Source organism: Dermochelys coriacea, chromosome 6 (genome assembly GCF_009764565.3).
Source record: "Dermochelys coriacea isolate rDerCor1 chromosome 6, rDerCor1.pri.v4, whole genome shotgun sequence".
Lineage (NCBI taxonomy): Eukaryota > Metazoa > Chordata > Testudines > Dermochelyidae > Dermochelys > Dermochelys coriacea.
Genome location: NC_050073.1, coordinates 73,958,564 through 73,974,280, shown reverse-complemented (window position 1 = coordinate 73,974,280; position 15,717 = coordinate 73,958,564). Strand labels below are relative to the sequence as shown.

Sequence of the window (15,717 nt, the reverse complement as noted above, 5' to 3'; positions counted from 1 at the left end):
CAGGAATCCCACCTCACCATATGCTATTGTGACTTGCATTGTTATAATTATCACCCTTCCACATGATTGGGGCAGGTATGTAGGCAGGTATGTAGGGACAAAGTACAAGAAATCTGGTCTAGTATACTGGCTGGTCTCCACATTGCTCATCCACTCTATGGAGCATTTGTGCAGGGCAGACAACATAAGGAGTGGCTTCTTCAGGTTTCTCCATCATTAATAATTTTAGAAATGTACACTTGTCCAGTTTTTCAGGTGGGTTCAAGCCAGAAATGTTTAACTGCTTCAATGTATCTGTGAATTCAATCAATATGAAGTTAGGCTGTTAGTTTAGCATATCTATCAGACATGTAAAAGTTACAGGGATCAGTGCTGTGGTACTGACTGAATGGTTTTGGTTCCTGGTTGTAGAGGAAGTGGAGAAGGATCCTTTCAAAAATACAAGACAAAATTGAAAAGGACCAAAGAAACAGAAAAATCACAGGAGAAAGCTTTACCATTGTACACAGATATAGAGTACTCAATACTACATGTGAAAAAGATGACAAATTAGAGAACATACAGATCAGACCAAGACCCTTGGAAATAGAGGTACTTGTTAATACATGTTGCCCTCCATGGTAAGGTATACAAGATGATAAGGGGACTATTCTGCCAGTTAGGTATGTAAAATATATACATTATATTTCAATAAATGACTTTTTGCTCCTGTCTTTTTTCTCTCCAAACCAAAACCTAGGTTCTTTTCAGCATAGTACATAGCGGTACAGGCAATGCAGAAATTTGAATGCAAATGACAATTTACAATGATGGATGTTATAAAGCACCACTACAGTACAAATATGCAGTTAGGTTGCTGAATAAAGTGTAACTGCAAAGTAAAATGATATCACTGAATGCTATGTCTTCACGAACCACAGCAAGGCTAAACAAAAAAGCAATTGTTTTAGTGCTTCAACCCAGCATAGATATGTGGCATTTCAGATCAAGTTCAAGGTCTCTGGCCTTATCTTCAAAGTGCTCCATGGCCTGGGCCCAGGACACCTAAAACACCCTTTAAAGTTCTGGGACGAAGCCCATGTTTGACAACTTTGTTCCTCTGGCACAATGGAATTCTCAACAATAAGCGTAAAGCTCATCTGTGTGGAAGACAGAACCTTCTCCGGGGTGGTCTGAGTCTCTGGAATGAATTAAGGACTATCACAAACTTTACCACCTTCTGCTCCAAGTGACAGGTGCATTTCTTTGATCTTGCCTTCTCTAATGTAAACAAATGGAAACAGACTAACACAGCTATCCCTCTGATGCACGGAAACAGGTATTTAAAATAAAAAAAGCACAAAACCCCCAACAAACCATCTTACTGAAACATGTCACTCTACTCCACACACTTCTGTCTCTGGGGAAAGGATGAGGGAACAAACAAACAACATGCGACAGATGTGTAGTCATACTGCTTAATGCATTACTGGAAGGCACTCAGATACTACAGTGATTAGTGCAGTATAAAAACCTATGTAGAACAGAATAATGGAAACATTTATGTAACAATCTGGTCCTTTCCTTCTTGCATCATATCTCAGATCTACTGTGGTACACCTAGTAGATGAAAGTGCTTTTGTGAATATTCAATTTCTAGAAGCTTTCCATAATGCTCAGAATCAATCAATGCTCAGAATATTTTTAGTGTTGAAATATTATATTTTCTTTATAATGTCTTGACAATTTTGCTAAATTTATTTCGAGTTGTGTTTCAAAATATGAAAGCCTACAGAGTATAAATTACTGATTTTGCTACCTGCTTCAGTGCTTGCTCACTGTACGAGGAACAGGATTCTTCAAGCCTTCCTATCCTGCAGAACCATTTCTTAGTGGCCTTCTGTGGAGACCCTAAAGCGTATGAAATCTACATTGTAATCTCTCTCTCTCTCCACTCGCACAGAATACTAATTCTGATTAAATATGGTTGCAAACTTACATTACACAGCTGCTACGTTTTTAATTTTATCAATTAATTCATTTTGTGCTGAGGAATAACAAATAGACATGGAAGCTTAGGATGGAATACCATGTTTGGAAAGGAGTATTTTTTGAACGCGTGATTCTCTTATGTTGTCTCTTGCTGTTTAACCCTTCCTCCAGAGAGCAAATGATCTGTTTTGTAAATTTCACCAAGACAAATGACAAAACTCAAGATGGTTTACATGATTTTGACTCCTGGTTTTCTCTCTCTCTCTCCTTGCAATCTTCCACAAACGTACACAGTGACTTCAGCTTCCATGTTGGTGACCCATCTGGCCCTTTATCTGCCTGTTTCCTAGTCCTCACCTCTTCATTCAACCTGCAGTCTGGGTTCAACTCTTCCACTTACCAAAAGGACCACTACATGCTTGGTCTTCAATAAGCACTGCTCTTTTTCAGATCTCTATTGCTGAGTTTCCCTTCTTGACCATCATCTGGTCTCTGAAAGCATTGCCCACCATGCCCCTCCTTCACTCCCTGACACTCAGCCTCTCTGTCATTTCCATTTCATCAGCAGTGATGACTTCTCATCTGCTCTCAGCCCTCCCCTTCCTTCTTCCATTGATATGATTGTTGATTCTCACCATGCTTCACTTTCCTCCACTCTTAACTCTTTTGTTCCTCTCTTCTATCACAAGATCAACCCTACCAATTCCCAGCCCTGGCTGACCCCCAACATCTGCTTCTTTCACTGCTGCTCTCGTGTTGCACAGTGGAAATCCTGTGACGATTTCCTCCAATACAAATTAATGCTCTCCCCCTTCACTCTACTATTTTTCTTTGTAAACAACTCTCCTTCTTCAACTTAATTAAATCCCAAGTCTTCAGTCTCTGACTCGTTCCTCCAACCCTCCCCTCCCCCGGTTTCCACTTTTCTCTCAAAGAGAAAACTGACAAAATACCTCATGACCTTTCCTCACTCCATGGCTTGCCTTTCCTTCCTCCTTCCACTCTAAATCTCTCCCCCCTTAACAGACCTGAGCTCTCCTTAACCTCTTATTCTCCTCAGACTCTTTCCACTCAAAATGTAAGCAAATTTTAGTCTCTCCAATCTTAAAAACAAAAACAAATAAAAACTCATTGTCTACTGCTCCTCTCCTCCAATTATATCCTACACCTTCTCCAATCTAGCTTCTGCTCCTTGCATTCCACAGAAACAACTCTCGCCAAAATCTCTAATAATCTCTTCCTAGCCAAAGCTCATAACCAGTATACCAACCTCCTCCTCGACTTGTCAGCTGCCTTCAACACCATCAACCATGCTCTACTTCTTTAAATCTTGTCCTTTGTTTACATGACACGGTCCTGTCCTGATTCTCCTCCTACTTCTCTAATGACTCCTTCAGTGTCTCTTTTGCAGGATCCTCCTCATCCCCTCTCCAGCTTTTGTGTGGGATCCACAGGCTTTTAGCCTTGATCCCCATATCTTCTTCCTCTACACCTTATTTCTGGTAAACACATCCATAAATGCTATTCCAGACTGGTCTCATTCTATACTGACTAATATCTCAGCCGGTCTCCCTGACATTTCCTCATGGATGTCTAGCCATCAGCTCAAAATCAATTTGGCTAAAACAGAATTCTTAATCTTCCCTCCAAGTTCTTCCCACTACCTCCTTTCTCAATCGCTGTGGACAACACCACCATCCTGCCTGTCATTCAGACCCATAACCCAGGTATCACCTTCGATTTGGACTAGGGCTGTCGATTAATTGCAGTTAACTCACACGATTAACTTAAAAAAATCAATCACCATTAATCGCAGTTTCATAGTTAAAACAGTTAAATAGAATACCAATGGAAATTTATTAAATATTTTGGAGGTTTTTCTACATTTTCAAATATTTGATTTCAACTTACAGCACAAAATACAAAGTGTACAGGGCTCACTTTATATTATTGTTTTTGTTACAAATATTTGCACAGTAAAAATTATAAACACAAGAAATAATATTTTCCAATTCACCTCATACAAGTAATGTAGTGCAATCTCTTTATTGTGAAAGTGAAACTTACAAATGTAGTTTTTTTGTTACATAACTGCACTCAAAAACAAAACAATGTAAAACTTTAGAACCTACAAGTCCACTCAGTCCTACTTCTTGTTCAGCCAATCACTAAAACAAACATATTTGTTTACATTTATGGGAGATAATGCTGCCTGCTTCTTATTTACAATGTCACCTGAAAGTGAGAATAGGCGTTCACATGGCACTTCAGTAGCCAGCACTGCAAGGTATGTATGTGCCAGATATGCTAAACATTTGTATGCCCCTTCATGCTTCAGCCACAATTCCAGAGGACGTGCTTCCATGCTGATGACACTCATTTAGAAAAATAATGTGTTAAGTAAATTTGTGACTGAACTCCTTGGGGGAAAATTGTATGTGTCCTGCTCTGTTTTACCCATATTCTGACACATATTTCATGTTATAGCAGTCTCGGATGATGACCCAGCACATGTTGTTCATTTTAAGTCACTTTCACGCAGATTGGACAAAACTCAAAGAAGGTACCAATGAGAGTCAATTAGGTGAATTGAAAATACTATTTCTTTTGTTTATAATATAAATAATAAAAATAAATATAAAGTGAGCACTGTACACTTTGTATTCTGTGTTGTAATTGAAGTCAATATATTTGAAAATGTAGAAAACCTCCAAAAATGATTAATCACGATTAATTTTTTTAATCACTTGACAGGCCTAATTTGGACCTATCTCTGGGTCCTCACATCCAGGTCATGTCTAATTCTTGAAGATTCTTTCTGCATAACATCTCCAAGATATGCCCTTTCTTATACATCCACATAGCTAAAACTCTCATAATCTCATTTCTTGATTTCTGCAACATCCTTTTTTCTGGCCTTGACAAATGAAATCTTGCCAGCTCATACCCATTCAGAGGGCTGCTGCAAAGATAATTTCCCAAGCTCATTGCTTTGATCATATCACCCCTCCCCTGTCTCTCCTTTCTCTATTGTATCAAACATAAGCTACCTGTCTTCATTTTCAAGCGCCTTCACAGTCTATGCACACCCTACTTATCAACTCTGATTCATACTGAGATGTCAATGGCTGTCTCCAATTGGCCAATGATGGCAGCCTACATTGCCCACTTGTTAAATTTTCAAATAAGCACTTTTATACTTTCTCCCATAAGCTGTATCTCACGCTCCCTGTAAACATCATTACATTATTACATTACATCATTACATTACATAAGGAGAACATTATTCTCCTTCAAATTCCTCCTTAAAACTCTCCTTTTGTTGTTATTTGATGTCTTCAAAAAAAAACCCCTGACAACGGTTAGGGCACTGATTGCTTATACCACTGCCAACCAAGCTGACTAATATTGTCTCCTTGTAGTCACCCATCTGTTTGTATCCCTCTGTTGTCTCTTGTCTTATACTTAGATTGTAAACTCTTTAGGGCAGGGGCCCTCTTTATGTTCTGTTTGCACATTGCCTAGCTTAATGGGGTCCTGGTCCATGAACAGGGCTCCTAGCAGGTAGTACAAAGAAACAAACAAACAATAAATAATGTGCAATAGGCAAGACTTCTGAAACAACTCAATACATCGGTTCAGAATCCTTAGCGCAGATTCACAAAGACAAACTATCCAATGAGTATGGGTCAGACACATATATGGCTGCTTGAACCCTGCTGAATATGCTAAAGCAGAAGAGTCTGAAAAATGGTGAGGAGTTTATGGCAGCAAAAAGTCATTACACCCTCTCTTGTACTGATATATCAGAGGGAGCTGTAACAATCAACAGTCGTGGGCAGCCTTGAGTGGGAACGAGTTGAGATGAGGCTATGTATGGAACCAGCACACTTCCTTCTCATTTAGTAAAGTTCAAAAGTGAGTCCAGTATTCGAAGAGGCTATCAATATCTTCCTTCAGAAAAGCAAGGTTCTTACTTCTCTGAAAGAAATACGTTTTAAAAAAAAATTCTCCCCGACCATGCAATCTCTCAATTATTGTTTGGTTTCAAATCTCTTTATTTTGGAGAAGGTTATTGAGAAAATAAATGGAAGGCAACTACAGAACTACCTACAAGTCTTAGATTTCTATAACATCTCTCAGTCTTCTTGCACTGATCTGATTGGTCAGTCTTACCCTGGTGATGAGAATCAAGAGTTCACTCTGACTTTTTCAGAACAGCTGACTTTGGTCTATTGACCAAGAAGTACTGTTTATACTTTTCTGTATATAGACAGAGTTGCTTGAGTGTCTTCTTTCTTTGTTGTCTGAGAGGACCTAGTATCACGACTGAGAGGTGGGCTGTCAGACCTACTGTTGGAGCAGAAGTCGGGAGTTAGGCCGAGTCAGGAACCAAGAGGTCAGAGTCCGAAATGGGCCAATGGGCAGACCAAGAGTAAGGAAGCAGGCAGGGTCAGATTACCGGGAGATCAGACTGAGTCAGGCCTGAACCAAGAGTCAGTCATTAGGAGGCAGGCAGGGTCAGGTTACCAAGAGATCAGGGTTGGGCAGCAGATTACAGACAGCAATCGAATAGTGAAGCTGGAGTCTAGGGTCTATCACAAGCAAGGTGTGAAGCAGAGACAGGCAGGAAATCTGTGCTGTTGCTCAGACAGCTCCCTTTCACGGCCTCTTGGTTTGAGTACTAATACCAATCAGTGGGCTGTGAGGGACTGCCACTCAGGCCCTGTTGGGCAGCACTTCCTGCTCAGCCCAGCCTCTCAGGGTCCTTCCACAGGACCCCTAAGCTTCCCACTGTGATGTGGTGGTGTCACTGGCCCAGAACCTCCAGGGTCCCAGGTTCCAGCTTTGCAAGTTCTAACACACCCAATGTAGCACAGTGTATCCCCTGTGACAGTCTATACTATTATGTTCACCACTTTTACAAGACTGACATATTTTGTACAAAAGTATGCTTTGTAAGGTGGCATAATCTGCTGAAATGGCATAACCTGATGAGCATTATGGTTCTGGTAAAATATGTGTATATTGTTACTTAAATATATTGTAATTCTGCGTAACACCCACAAACCAGTTTTTCTGTACAAAGCCACGCGAGCACGCCAGCTAGGTTTTAAAGAGCTATCACCAGCTTAAACCGCCAATCTTCAGCAATGGGAAAGTGTAAACAAAAATTTGCGTTTCATCACAGAGATGGTTCAACCTTCACATCTGCAAGAGACTACTTGTCACCTGCATCCAAGTGGGGTTAATCCATAAAGAGGGGAGGGTGGTACAAGAGAGAGACAGTGCCCTCCATTTCACCTCTCCTCTTCCCATCTCTTTGCTCATTACATCAACAACTCTCAAAGGGGGAGTGGTCCCAGGCTGAAAAGAGACTCAGCCTGTGAAATTTACAAGAGTTTGGTGAGACAAAACCTTTGCTTTTAAATTCACTTAAGCTCACTTAAGTTCATGTATTAACTTGCATCATCACTTGTAATCATTTAAAAACTATCTTTCTGCAAACTCTATTTGGAATAACAAGGCTGGTGCATATATTATTTTCCTTTGATGAAATGAGAGACTTTCTATGAGTTTGCATTGTTCAGTACTGTGCTGGACAATACAAGACACACATTTCTGGGTGTCGTCCTGTATGTAATTCATGAGTGACTGGTCAGAGTGCTCACGTATTTACCCGAGAATGAATTTACAGTCTGAAGACTGTGTGAACAGGCCAGTAGTGGTGTTCTGACAGCAAAGCAGTGTAAAAGGCTAGAGAATTAAGGGGACACAGCTGTTCAATGGTCCAGATTGTACCCTGGGTAATGTCACACTTCCATTTAGCTGAAACCCTATTATCTGAACTTCTGCATTATCTGAATCCCTTCCTTGTCTCCTGAGTATTTCATGCTTGGGGACAAAGGATTTGGATAATGCAGAGGTTCAGCTAATAGAGCAGAGATCCCTGGCCAGGATTGAGAGGAGGAGGAGGAGTCATCCCTGGGCATGGAGGAAGCCCCTCAGATGCTGAATGGCTCCTGCTGCAGAACAGGGAGCCCTCTGCAGCCCTGCTGTCACAGGAGGCAAATAATTAGCTCCCAGCTGTGGGAGTAGGCTACCCACTGCTGAATGGCTCCTGCCTTCATTATCCAAACTCCCAATTATTCGAATCAAATCTGTGTCTCCGGTGCTACTTAGGTAATTGGAAGTATACTGTAATCACTGATTTCTCATCAGCTTCAAATGCTCCCTCTTATGTGGAACACATACCTTTACCTCTGTCAGGGGACTCCTCCTCCTGTATAATGGCTTCTTCGAAGGAGGAATGAAGCAGATGACAAATTCTGTTTGAAGTTTTTGTTTGTGGGATAACAACCCATTGTTTTAACCTGCTCATTCTCCTTTTCTGGTTGGATTTCAATGGATGCAAACACCTTCCTCTTCTCAGGGAAAGAATCTGTCCTATTTTTCTGGTTTGGGGCTCTGAAGCTGAGAGTTTTTCTTAGAGGGAAGAGATGGAACTTGTAGAAGATGAGGATCTGGAGTGCTTTTTCAGTGTCTCTCTCTCTTTAAAACACCTTTTTGATTTTGTTGTGCTATCAATGGGTAAGCCATCTGTCTTTTGGAAAAAAGAGTGAGAAAGGATGACAGACTGCTCACCAAGTGACTCAGTTTACCACTTAGGAATCTGGGATGGAATTCTAGAGGTTTGCTCTGCAGATCTGGACTGAACCAGAAAGCTTGAGAGGAGTTTTGTTACTTAGCCTTTTATATTTATCCCAAATTTGTTGAACTAATTATTCATTAGAAAGAGTTCATCCAGGTCCTTGCATAAGTGTATGTGAGAAAAACCCAGAGGCAGCTGATCTCAATGTTATATCACACCCATCAGGGGACACTGCATGTACTATTATTTATATTATAGCAGTTCTTAGAAAGCCCATTAGAGATCGGTTCCCATTGTACAAATATTTAGAGAGAATCATTGACCTAAAATGCTCACAATCTAAACAGACAAGGCAAGCAAAGGAAGAATTATGATTTTTATTTTACAGATAGGGAACTGAGGCACAAAGAGATTAACTGCCTTGCCCATGATCTCAAAGGAAGTCAATGACAGATCTGGGAAATGGACCTTGATCTCTTGAATCCTTGTCCCATACATTAATCACTTAAGAGACCATCTCCAATACTTCACAGGTGAGGTTGCCGAAGTTCAAACTAAGTGACAAACGGTTTCATGTATTTGACTACGTGTGACCACATGGCTAGTTCCAAATGCAGAGACTGTTACCCCTTCCTAACAAAGGGTGATGGAATCGGGTGTCGAGCTGAAGCATTCCAGTCTAAATCATCAGAAGTTTAGTTTTGAGTATTTCTAAGTAAACTTGGAAGAAAGTTAAGTCTTCCCTCATAACCGCAATGCTAAACATTTGTATGTATATTTTACAATGTAGTGTTTAATTATATAATCACATACTACATTTTCTGCAGGAACTCTGTCTCATTCAGTGTGCAGGCTGGATGGTATTCAGAGAATGAGGCAACCGTTAATATATAATTTGTTTTTATCCTTGTTGATCCACATGTGGCTTTTTTGGTTCATTCACTACACACCATCAAACTTCTGAAGTGAATGATTCAGGGATTCAGTGAATGATTCATGGGCAAGCATCTAACATGCGCCGGTCTTTGGTCTGCAACTACCAGTCCTACTCACTCACTCACATGGCATCATTAACACCTGGAAAGGAGGTAGCACTGATATTGGAACAGATACTGCAGCACTCCTTCCACTTAGGTGGTGCTAAGTAGAGGGAAGAACATTCAGTGCTAGCCCCTCTTAGTCTCCCTCTCACACACACTTTCTAGTCTCTCAAGTGCAGCAACTGATGGAAGGACCTGTGGAACTCAGAGGAACCTGGAGAAGAGACAAGAAGAAATGGAGGGACATTCTCCTCCTCAGACATACTCTTTTAAATTAATATACCTTTCCTACTTTCTAACTAAAAAACCTGACAGTGCTATGCCCATGTATTGAAACTGGTTTCTCTGATATCATTTATTACTATTATTTACATTAGATTAGCATCTAGTGATTGAAGCCCTAGTGTATTAGGTGCTGTATAGACAGAGACAGTTCCACTTTCAAAGAGAATAACTGTCTTATCTATTGAGACGCTAAGAGATGTGTAACAGGTGGTCTGCCCTTTAAGGGCCAAGAGCCAGTCAGCCCTCTTTTCAGACCCCGATGGGAATGGGTCAGGTGATTGCTGTGAAGAGCTCACTGGAGGAAGAGAGCTGCAGGAAGGAAGTTGGCTCCTGTGACTGGCCCTAGAGCAGAAGGAGAGAAGCAAGGGGAAAGACTTAAGAGCTTCTTCAGCCTGATTTGATCAGAGGAATAACTCTGTGTTACTTTGGGAGTTTTATTTCTGAAGAATAAAACTGTGTCCTAAAGGAAGAGCCAGAACAGACTCTGGGCATGGGATTAATCCTTCCTGGGGGAGATAGGCCAGTAGCCTTCTAGGGTGGGAGGAAGGAAATATTATTTTCATTTGACAGATGGAGAAGTGAGACATCATGATTAAGTGACTTGCCCAAGGTTACACAGGAAGTCTGCAGCAGATCTGGGAACTGAATCTAGATATCCTTTGTCCATTGTCTTAGACTCAAGATCATCCTCTCTCTCAGGTCCTATCATGGCCATAGAAGTTTTCCAGGGCTATGGAGTATCCTTTAGCCCAGCCAGTTTTGAAGCATCAGTTTACAATGATATATAACATCAGCCCCAAACAGTAATTTCATGTGGAAATTATGAGAGAGTTAAGAGTGCTGATTTAATGGCTCTTTTAGAATTGATTTGATCAAAGATCATATTTGCAAATGCATATTCAGGGAATTCTTGAAATTATGAATTAGTGACCTGGCACCAGGACATCTGCACAAGTTCATTAAAGATGATGTGATAAAGTCATAGTGTTCAGAACTTAGTTCTGTCTTGATCTCTGTGTCATTTTAGCCCTCACAGGATTCTATGCTAAACAGTTCTTGTTCATTCAAAAGGATTAGCAGGACAACAAAAAGTTTAAATGAACAGTTCACTGTATTTAGCACATATTTCCATCTGCCACAGTGCAGTTTTTTTTTCTCAGAGACTCCCTGCCTGAACAGTTTCTGACCAACTTACTCCCTGCCAGTCTAACTCTCACCAACTAATTGCCACACTCTTTGAGACCCTTCTCCCTTGCTCCATCCATGATATCACTGTCCAGTTCCTGCTGGACTGTAAATTTCTTATTAGATATTTAGAAACAATAGTTTTCCTTGGTTACGAGGCCAAAAATCCATATAGAAAAGTTACTGCATGAGTTAACTAGTTGCTTTGTTTTGTTTTTTCCTATATAAAATTGCAATTTAAAAACAATTTTTTTCTTTCAAAATATGCAAATTTGTATTTTTTTCCCATTAGGATTGTACATCTGCTTATTCCTGTTAACAGAAAGGATGGCGGAATAAACTGATAGTCATAATCAAGTGACATTCATATTGGGAAACCTAATATTCTGGAAATGTTCACACCACTGCATATTCCTAGTTATACATCCCGGTCTTCTTTCTGGGGCAGTCTATCTCCGACTGAGGGGAAGAGAGGCCCAGCCACTTATTCTCAACTTGGTTTTCCATGGAGGCACTGGGGACAAAATTTAGGCACAATGAGGTACACTAAATAAATTAATCCTGAAAGACACATAATGCTCACACCACAGTACATTTCACTCCATCCATGAATTTTTCTTCCGCTCTTTTAGGTGACAAACATTTCTATATTCATGCACATTGCTTTTCTTTCTTTAAAAATATGTATTTTTAATCCACAGATTAAAATCCATCCAGGTGCAGTTAAAATGGTTTTTATTAATAATACAGATTTACAAGTAAATGTATTGTTTCTGAAGGGTATGTGATCAATAGCCATGGTGACTGAAGTGCAGTAGTTACTCACACAACAGGTACGGGCATAGGCAGCAGCAGTGCAAGCTCCCATGAAGTCACTCTGCCAATATGCCTCAATCCTGTTCTGGAAGAACCCTGGAGTTCAGTCTCCAGGCTAATTTAACCTTTGGCCTCTCTGCTGAGATAAAATAGCAGAATGGGTAGTATACCTGCACTCTGAATCTGCAATTAAAAATGAACCTGTAATAATAAATACAAGTACAAACACTTGTTACACATGGTCAGGACAGTCACTAATTTTGTATATGAGTAAGGACTTTTTAAAAAAAATAGGATAATTCAATTGCACAAAACAGCAAAATCTATGTTTATATGAAGTCAGAAAGAAGGTTTTAAAACTTTTTTTTTTGGTGGGGAAGGTAAATGAGTCTATTCCCCAGCAAAGGCAGGGTACAGTCCCCTAGGTACCTATGTATCAAATTATAGGGCCCCCACCAATGTATCATGCGAGCACCTCCCAGATAACTTACTAACTTGATCCCAAAGTCACCTCTGTGAGTTATTATGTTCTTCTCTACACAATTACCACCTTCCAAGGTGAAATTTTAATTTAGTAATTTTTATGCCTGAATTTTCTATCTAGTGTTTGTTTTGTTAATGGATTTTAAAGGAAGTATATTAAATTGGGTTGTGGCTGAAATCTGTCCATATCATTTTGTCTGTTTTCCATTTTTAGGGGAGAGGGAAGTGTCAACTTTTTATTTATTGATTTTGAAACAGATGGCTACACAAAAATTGGCAAATTCAGAGTAGAGCCAATACAAGAAACAATATTAAAATTAGATTTAATGTTTTGCTTTTGATCCACATCTAAATTTGTTCTATACTTGTTTTTTCTTTAATTTTAACCTTCAGATTCAGTCTGAATTTCTTGGATTTGTCATACTAGTTTTGGGGAAATTACAATGATTTTTACCCTTAAATTACCAATATCTACTCTCAATCATAGCTCCAGATTAACAAAATTTCTTGTCTTGGATAAAACTTTCCTGCATTTAAAAATAAATAAAATAAAACAAAAAGTTATCTTTCTTTAAAAACTCGATCTAATAAAATGCATTTAAATAGTAAAATAAAAATTTGGTGACGAATCCCGTTCATGTACAACCTCAGCCACATTGCACGTGGGCTAAGAAGAATAAAAAAGTAAATAATAATAATAAAATTAAATGCTGGCTAAATTGACCAAACAGTGATAGGTTAGGTTTAAAGAAAAGGAGTACCCGTGGCACCTTAGAGACTAACAAATCTATTAGAGCATAAGCTTTCGTGAGCTACAGCTCACTTCATCGGATGCATTACCTCAGATAGAGGACGTATCAGATATTAAACTGATAAGAACAGATACTACAAGGTTTAAGGCATTTAAAACTGATTAGGATAAAGTCATGCAAACTACAGGCAAATTAAAATCTAACAAGATCTTTGTTACACTCTGTTAAAAAGCTTTAACTTTTCACTGCACCATCAACTAATAAATTTATGAATGAATAGAAAATACGGAGTAGCCTCTTAACTTGCAATCTTGGCATCAATTTCTGCATAATGCAAAAGTTTTACACTAGATGGACATGTTGTTCCAAAAGAAATTTCTAATTGATTTGAAACCTTAGTTTTTCATCTCATATAAACTAAAAAATGTAATACAGGATCTGCATCAATGCAGAGGAAAAGAGTAGTAATTATTTATAATACATTCTCCATTTATCCTACATAATACTCTTGTCATTTTTTACTTTTAAAGTAGGTGCCTGACCTTTTGTTCTACCCTATTACAAAAATAAATTACTTTCTATATAGTAAAAAAGAAAAGGAGTACTTGTGGCACCTTAGAGACTAACGAATTTATTTGAGCATAAGCTTTTCGAATGCACCCGATGAAGTGAGCTGTAGCTCACGAAAGCTTATGCTCAAATAAATTTGTTAGTCTCTCAGGTGCCACAAGTACTCCTTTTCTTTTTTGCGAATACAGACTAACACGGCTGCTACTCTGAAACCTGTTTCTATATAGTGCAAAAATATTTTAATATCATGGCCTGGATTCCTCCTATAGTATTTATTTTTAATTCTGCCAACTACCATGCATTGATCTGAGGGAGCAAGATCAGGATCATCGACCTCTGGTACATATGTCTTAGTGTCTCACAGTGCTACAGTCTTTTGAAAAAGTGCCATCCTCCATCTTGATAAGCTCTGCTGGGTCACTCATAAAGCAGCATTTTTATTAATCTTAAATTCAGCCTCATGTCTCCATTTCCTGTTTGAAATGAAATATCACTTATACAGTCAGTTATACAGTATATAGTAGGAGAGGAATAGAGAAGCATCTTAAATTCACGGGGGCAGTCCAGTGACTACTTCAAATTCAGCCTTTGAAAAGAAGTATAAAAGGACAAATCTTCACATAAGGCTTTAGAACAAAGTGTTCCACAAACGAATATAGAAAAGGCCTTAATGAGCATTGAAATAACAACCCTCTTTTTTTCCTGAATAGGAGAAGCTCTATATAAAGCTACTTCATTATCCACCTTCAAATCCCTCCTCAAAACTCTCCTTTGCCATGATGTCTACAAAAAACTTGACAACGGTTAGGCTGTTGGTGTGCTGAGACCACTGCCTAACATGCTGACCAATATTGTCTAATTTACTAGTACTCCGCCATCTGTCTATATCCATCTGTTGTCTCCTGTCTTATGCACTGCAAGTCCCTTGGGGGCAGGGAACATCTTTTTGTTCCGTGTTTGTATATTGCCTAGGAGAGTGGAGTCATAGACCCCATAGGCATGAGGATAATATAAATAAAATAAAAACAAAGTAGAGAATATTTGATCTTTTGCTCATGAATGAATGGAGCCTTCAAGCACAGAAAAATAAAAACTGCAAAACTGAGACTTGTCCTCATTTTGGAGTCACTATACTCCTACCAGTTAAATACATTTTTGCAAAAAGCCCCCCCTTTTTTTTTTTTTTTGGTGAAAAACATTTCATCTCAAATTGTTGAATACAGAACAGTTAGCATGCTATTTGAAATTTCTCTGACTCCTCACCACACAGTGGGCAGAGTCCTGAGGTGATGTATCAGGTGGTGTAAATTACATCTTGATAACTGAATATAAGTCAATGTAAATTACAAGGGTCTGAAAGAAGCTGTAAATTGAAGAGTTTATGCATGCATCTGTGTTGTTTTAACAGACTTTGAAGGGGAAAAGAAAAGTTACTCTCTTAGACTCAAATCTGAATTTGGCTTAATGTGTTAATCATAAGGATAAGAGCTGACAAGATGCAAGTGGAACACACAAACATGGCCCAAAAAAAAGAATAAAAATGTAATACTTAATTATGCCCTTGTTAATCACTTGACTATTCCTAGCTATATTCAGTCAGAAAGAAGAGATGCTTAATATTTGAGAACACAAAGAAAGGTTCTGGCCAGAAAGAAAGGGTCATATGGTTGGGTATGGGGCAGGAAGAGTGAGAAAGAGAGAGAGAGATGCATGACACTCTGGCTCCACTTTAAAATTACTCTAAATAGTTCTTTCTTCCAGTTTTTTTTCAGCTTGAACCTCAGAATTATCTCAATCTGAAAGTGATTATAGTTGAATGAATGTAACTGGTGACTAATGAAGGGGATTGGCAAACATATTCAGATAAAATAAGAGTGAGCCTGAACTTTGCTCAAATCAAACCTAATTTTTGTCTGGGAATTCAATTAACTTGGTATGTTTTACTGTACTTTCTGAATCTAGT

General features: G+C 39.0%; 1 protein-coding gene and 1 pseudogene across 1 annotated transcript in view; both read right to left on the bottom strand.

The window, feature by feature from the left end:
- DPH6 (diphthamine biosynthesis 6) overlaps positions 1–15,717 on the bottom strand; it is a 389,640-nt gene that overhangs the window by 132,947 nt on the left and 240,976 nt on the right.
- LOC119858123 lies at positions 13,270–13,322 on the bottom strand (annotated as a pseudogene).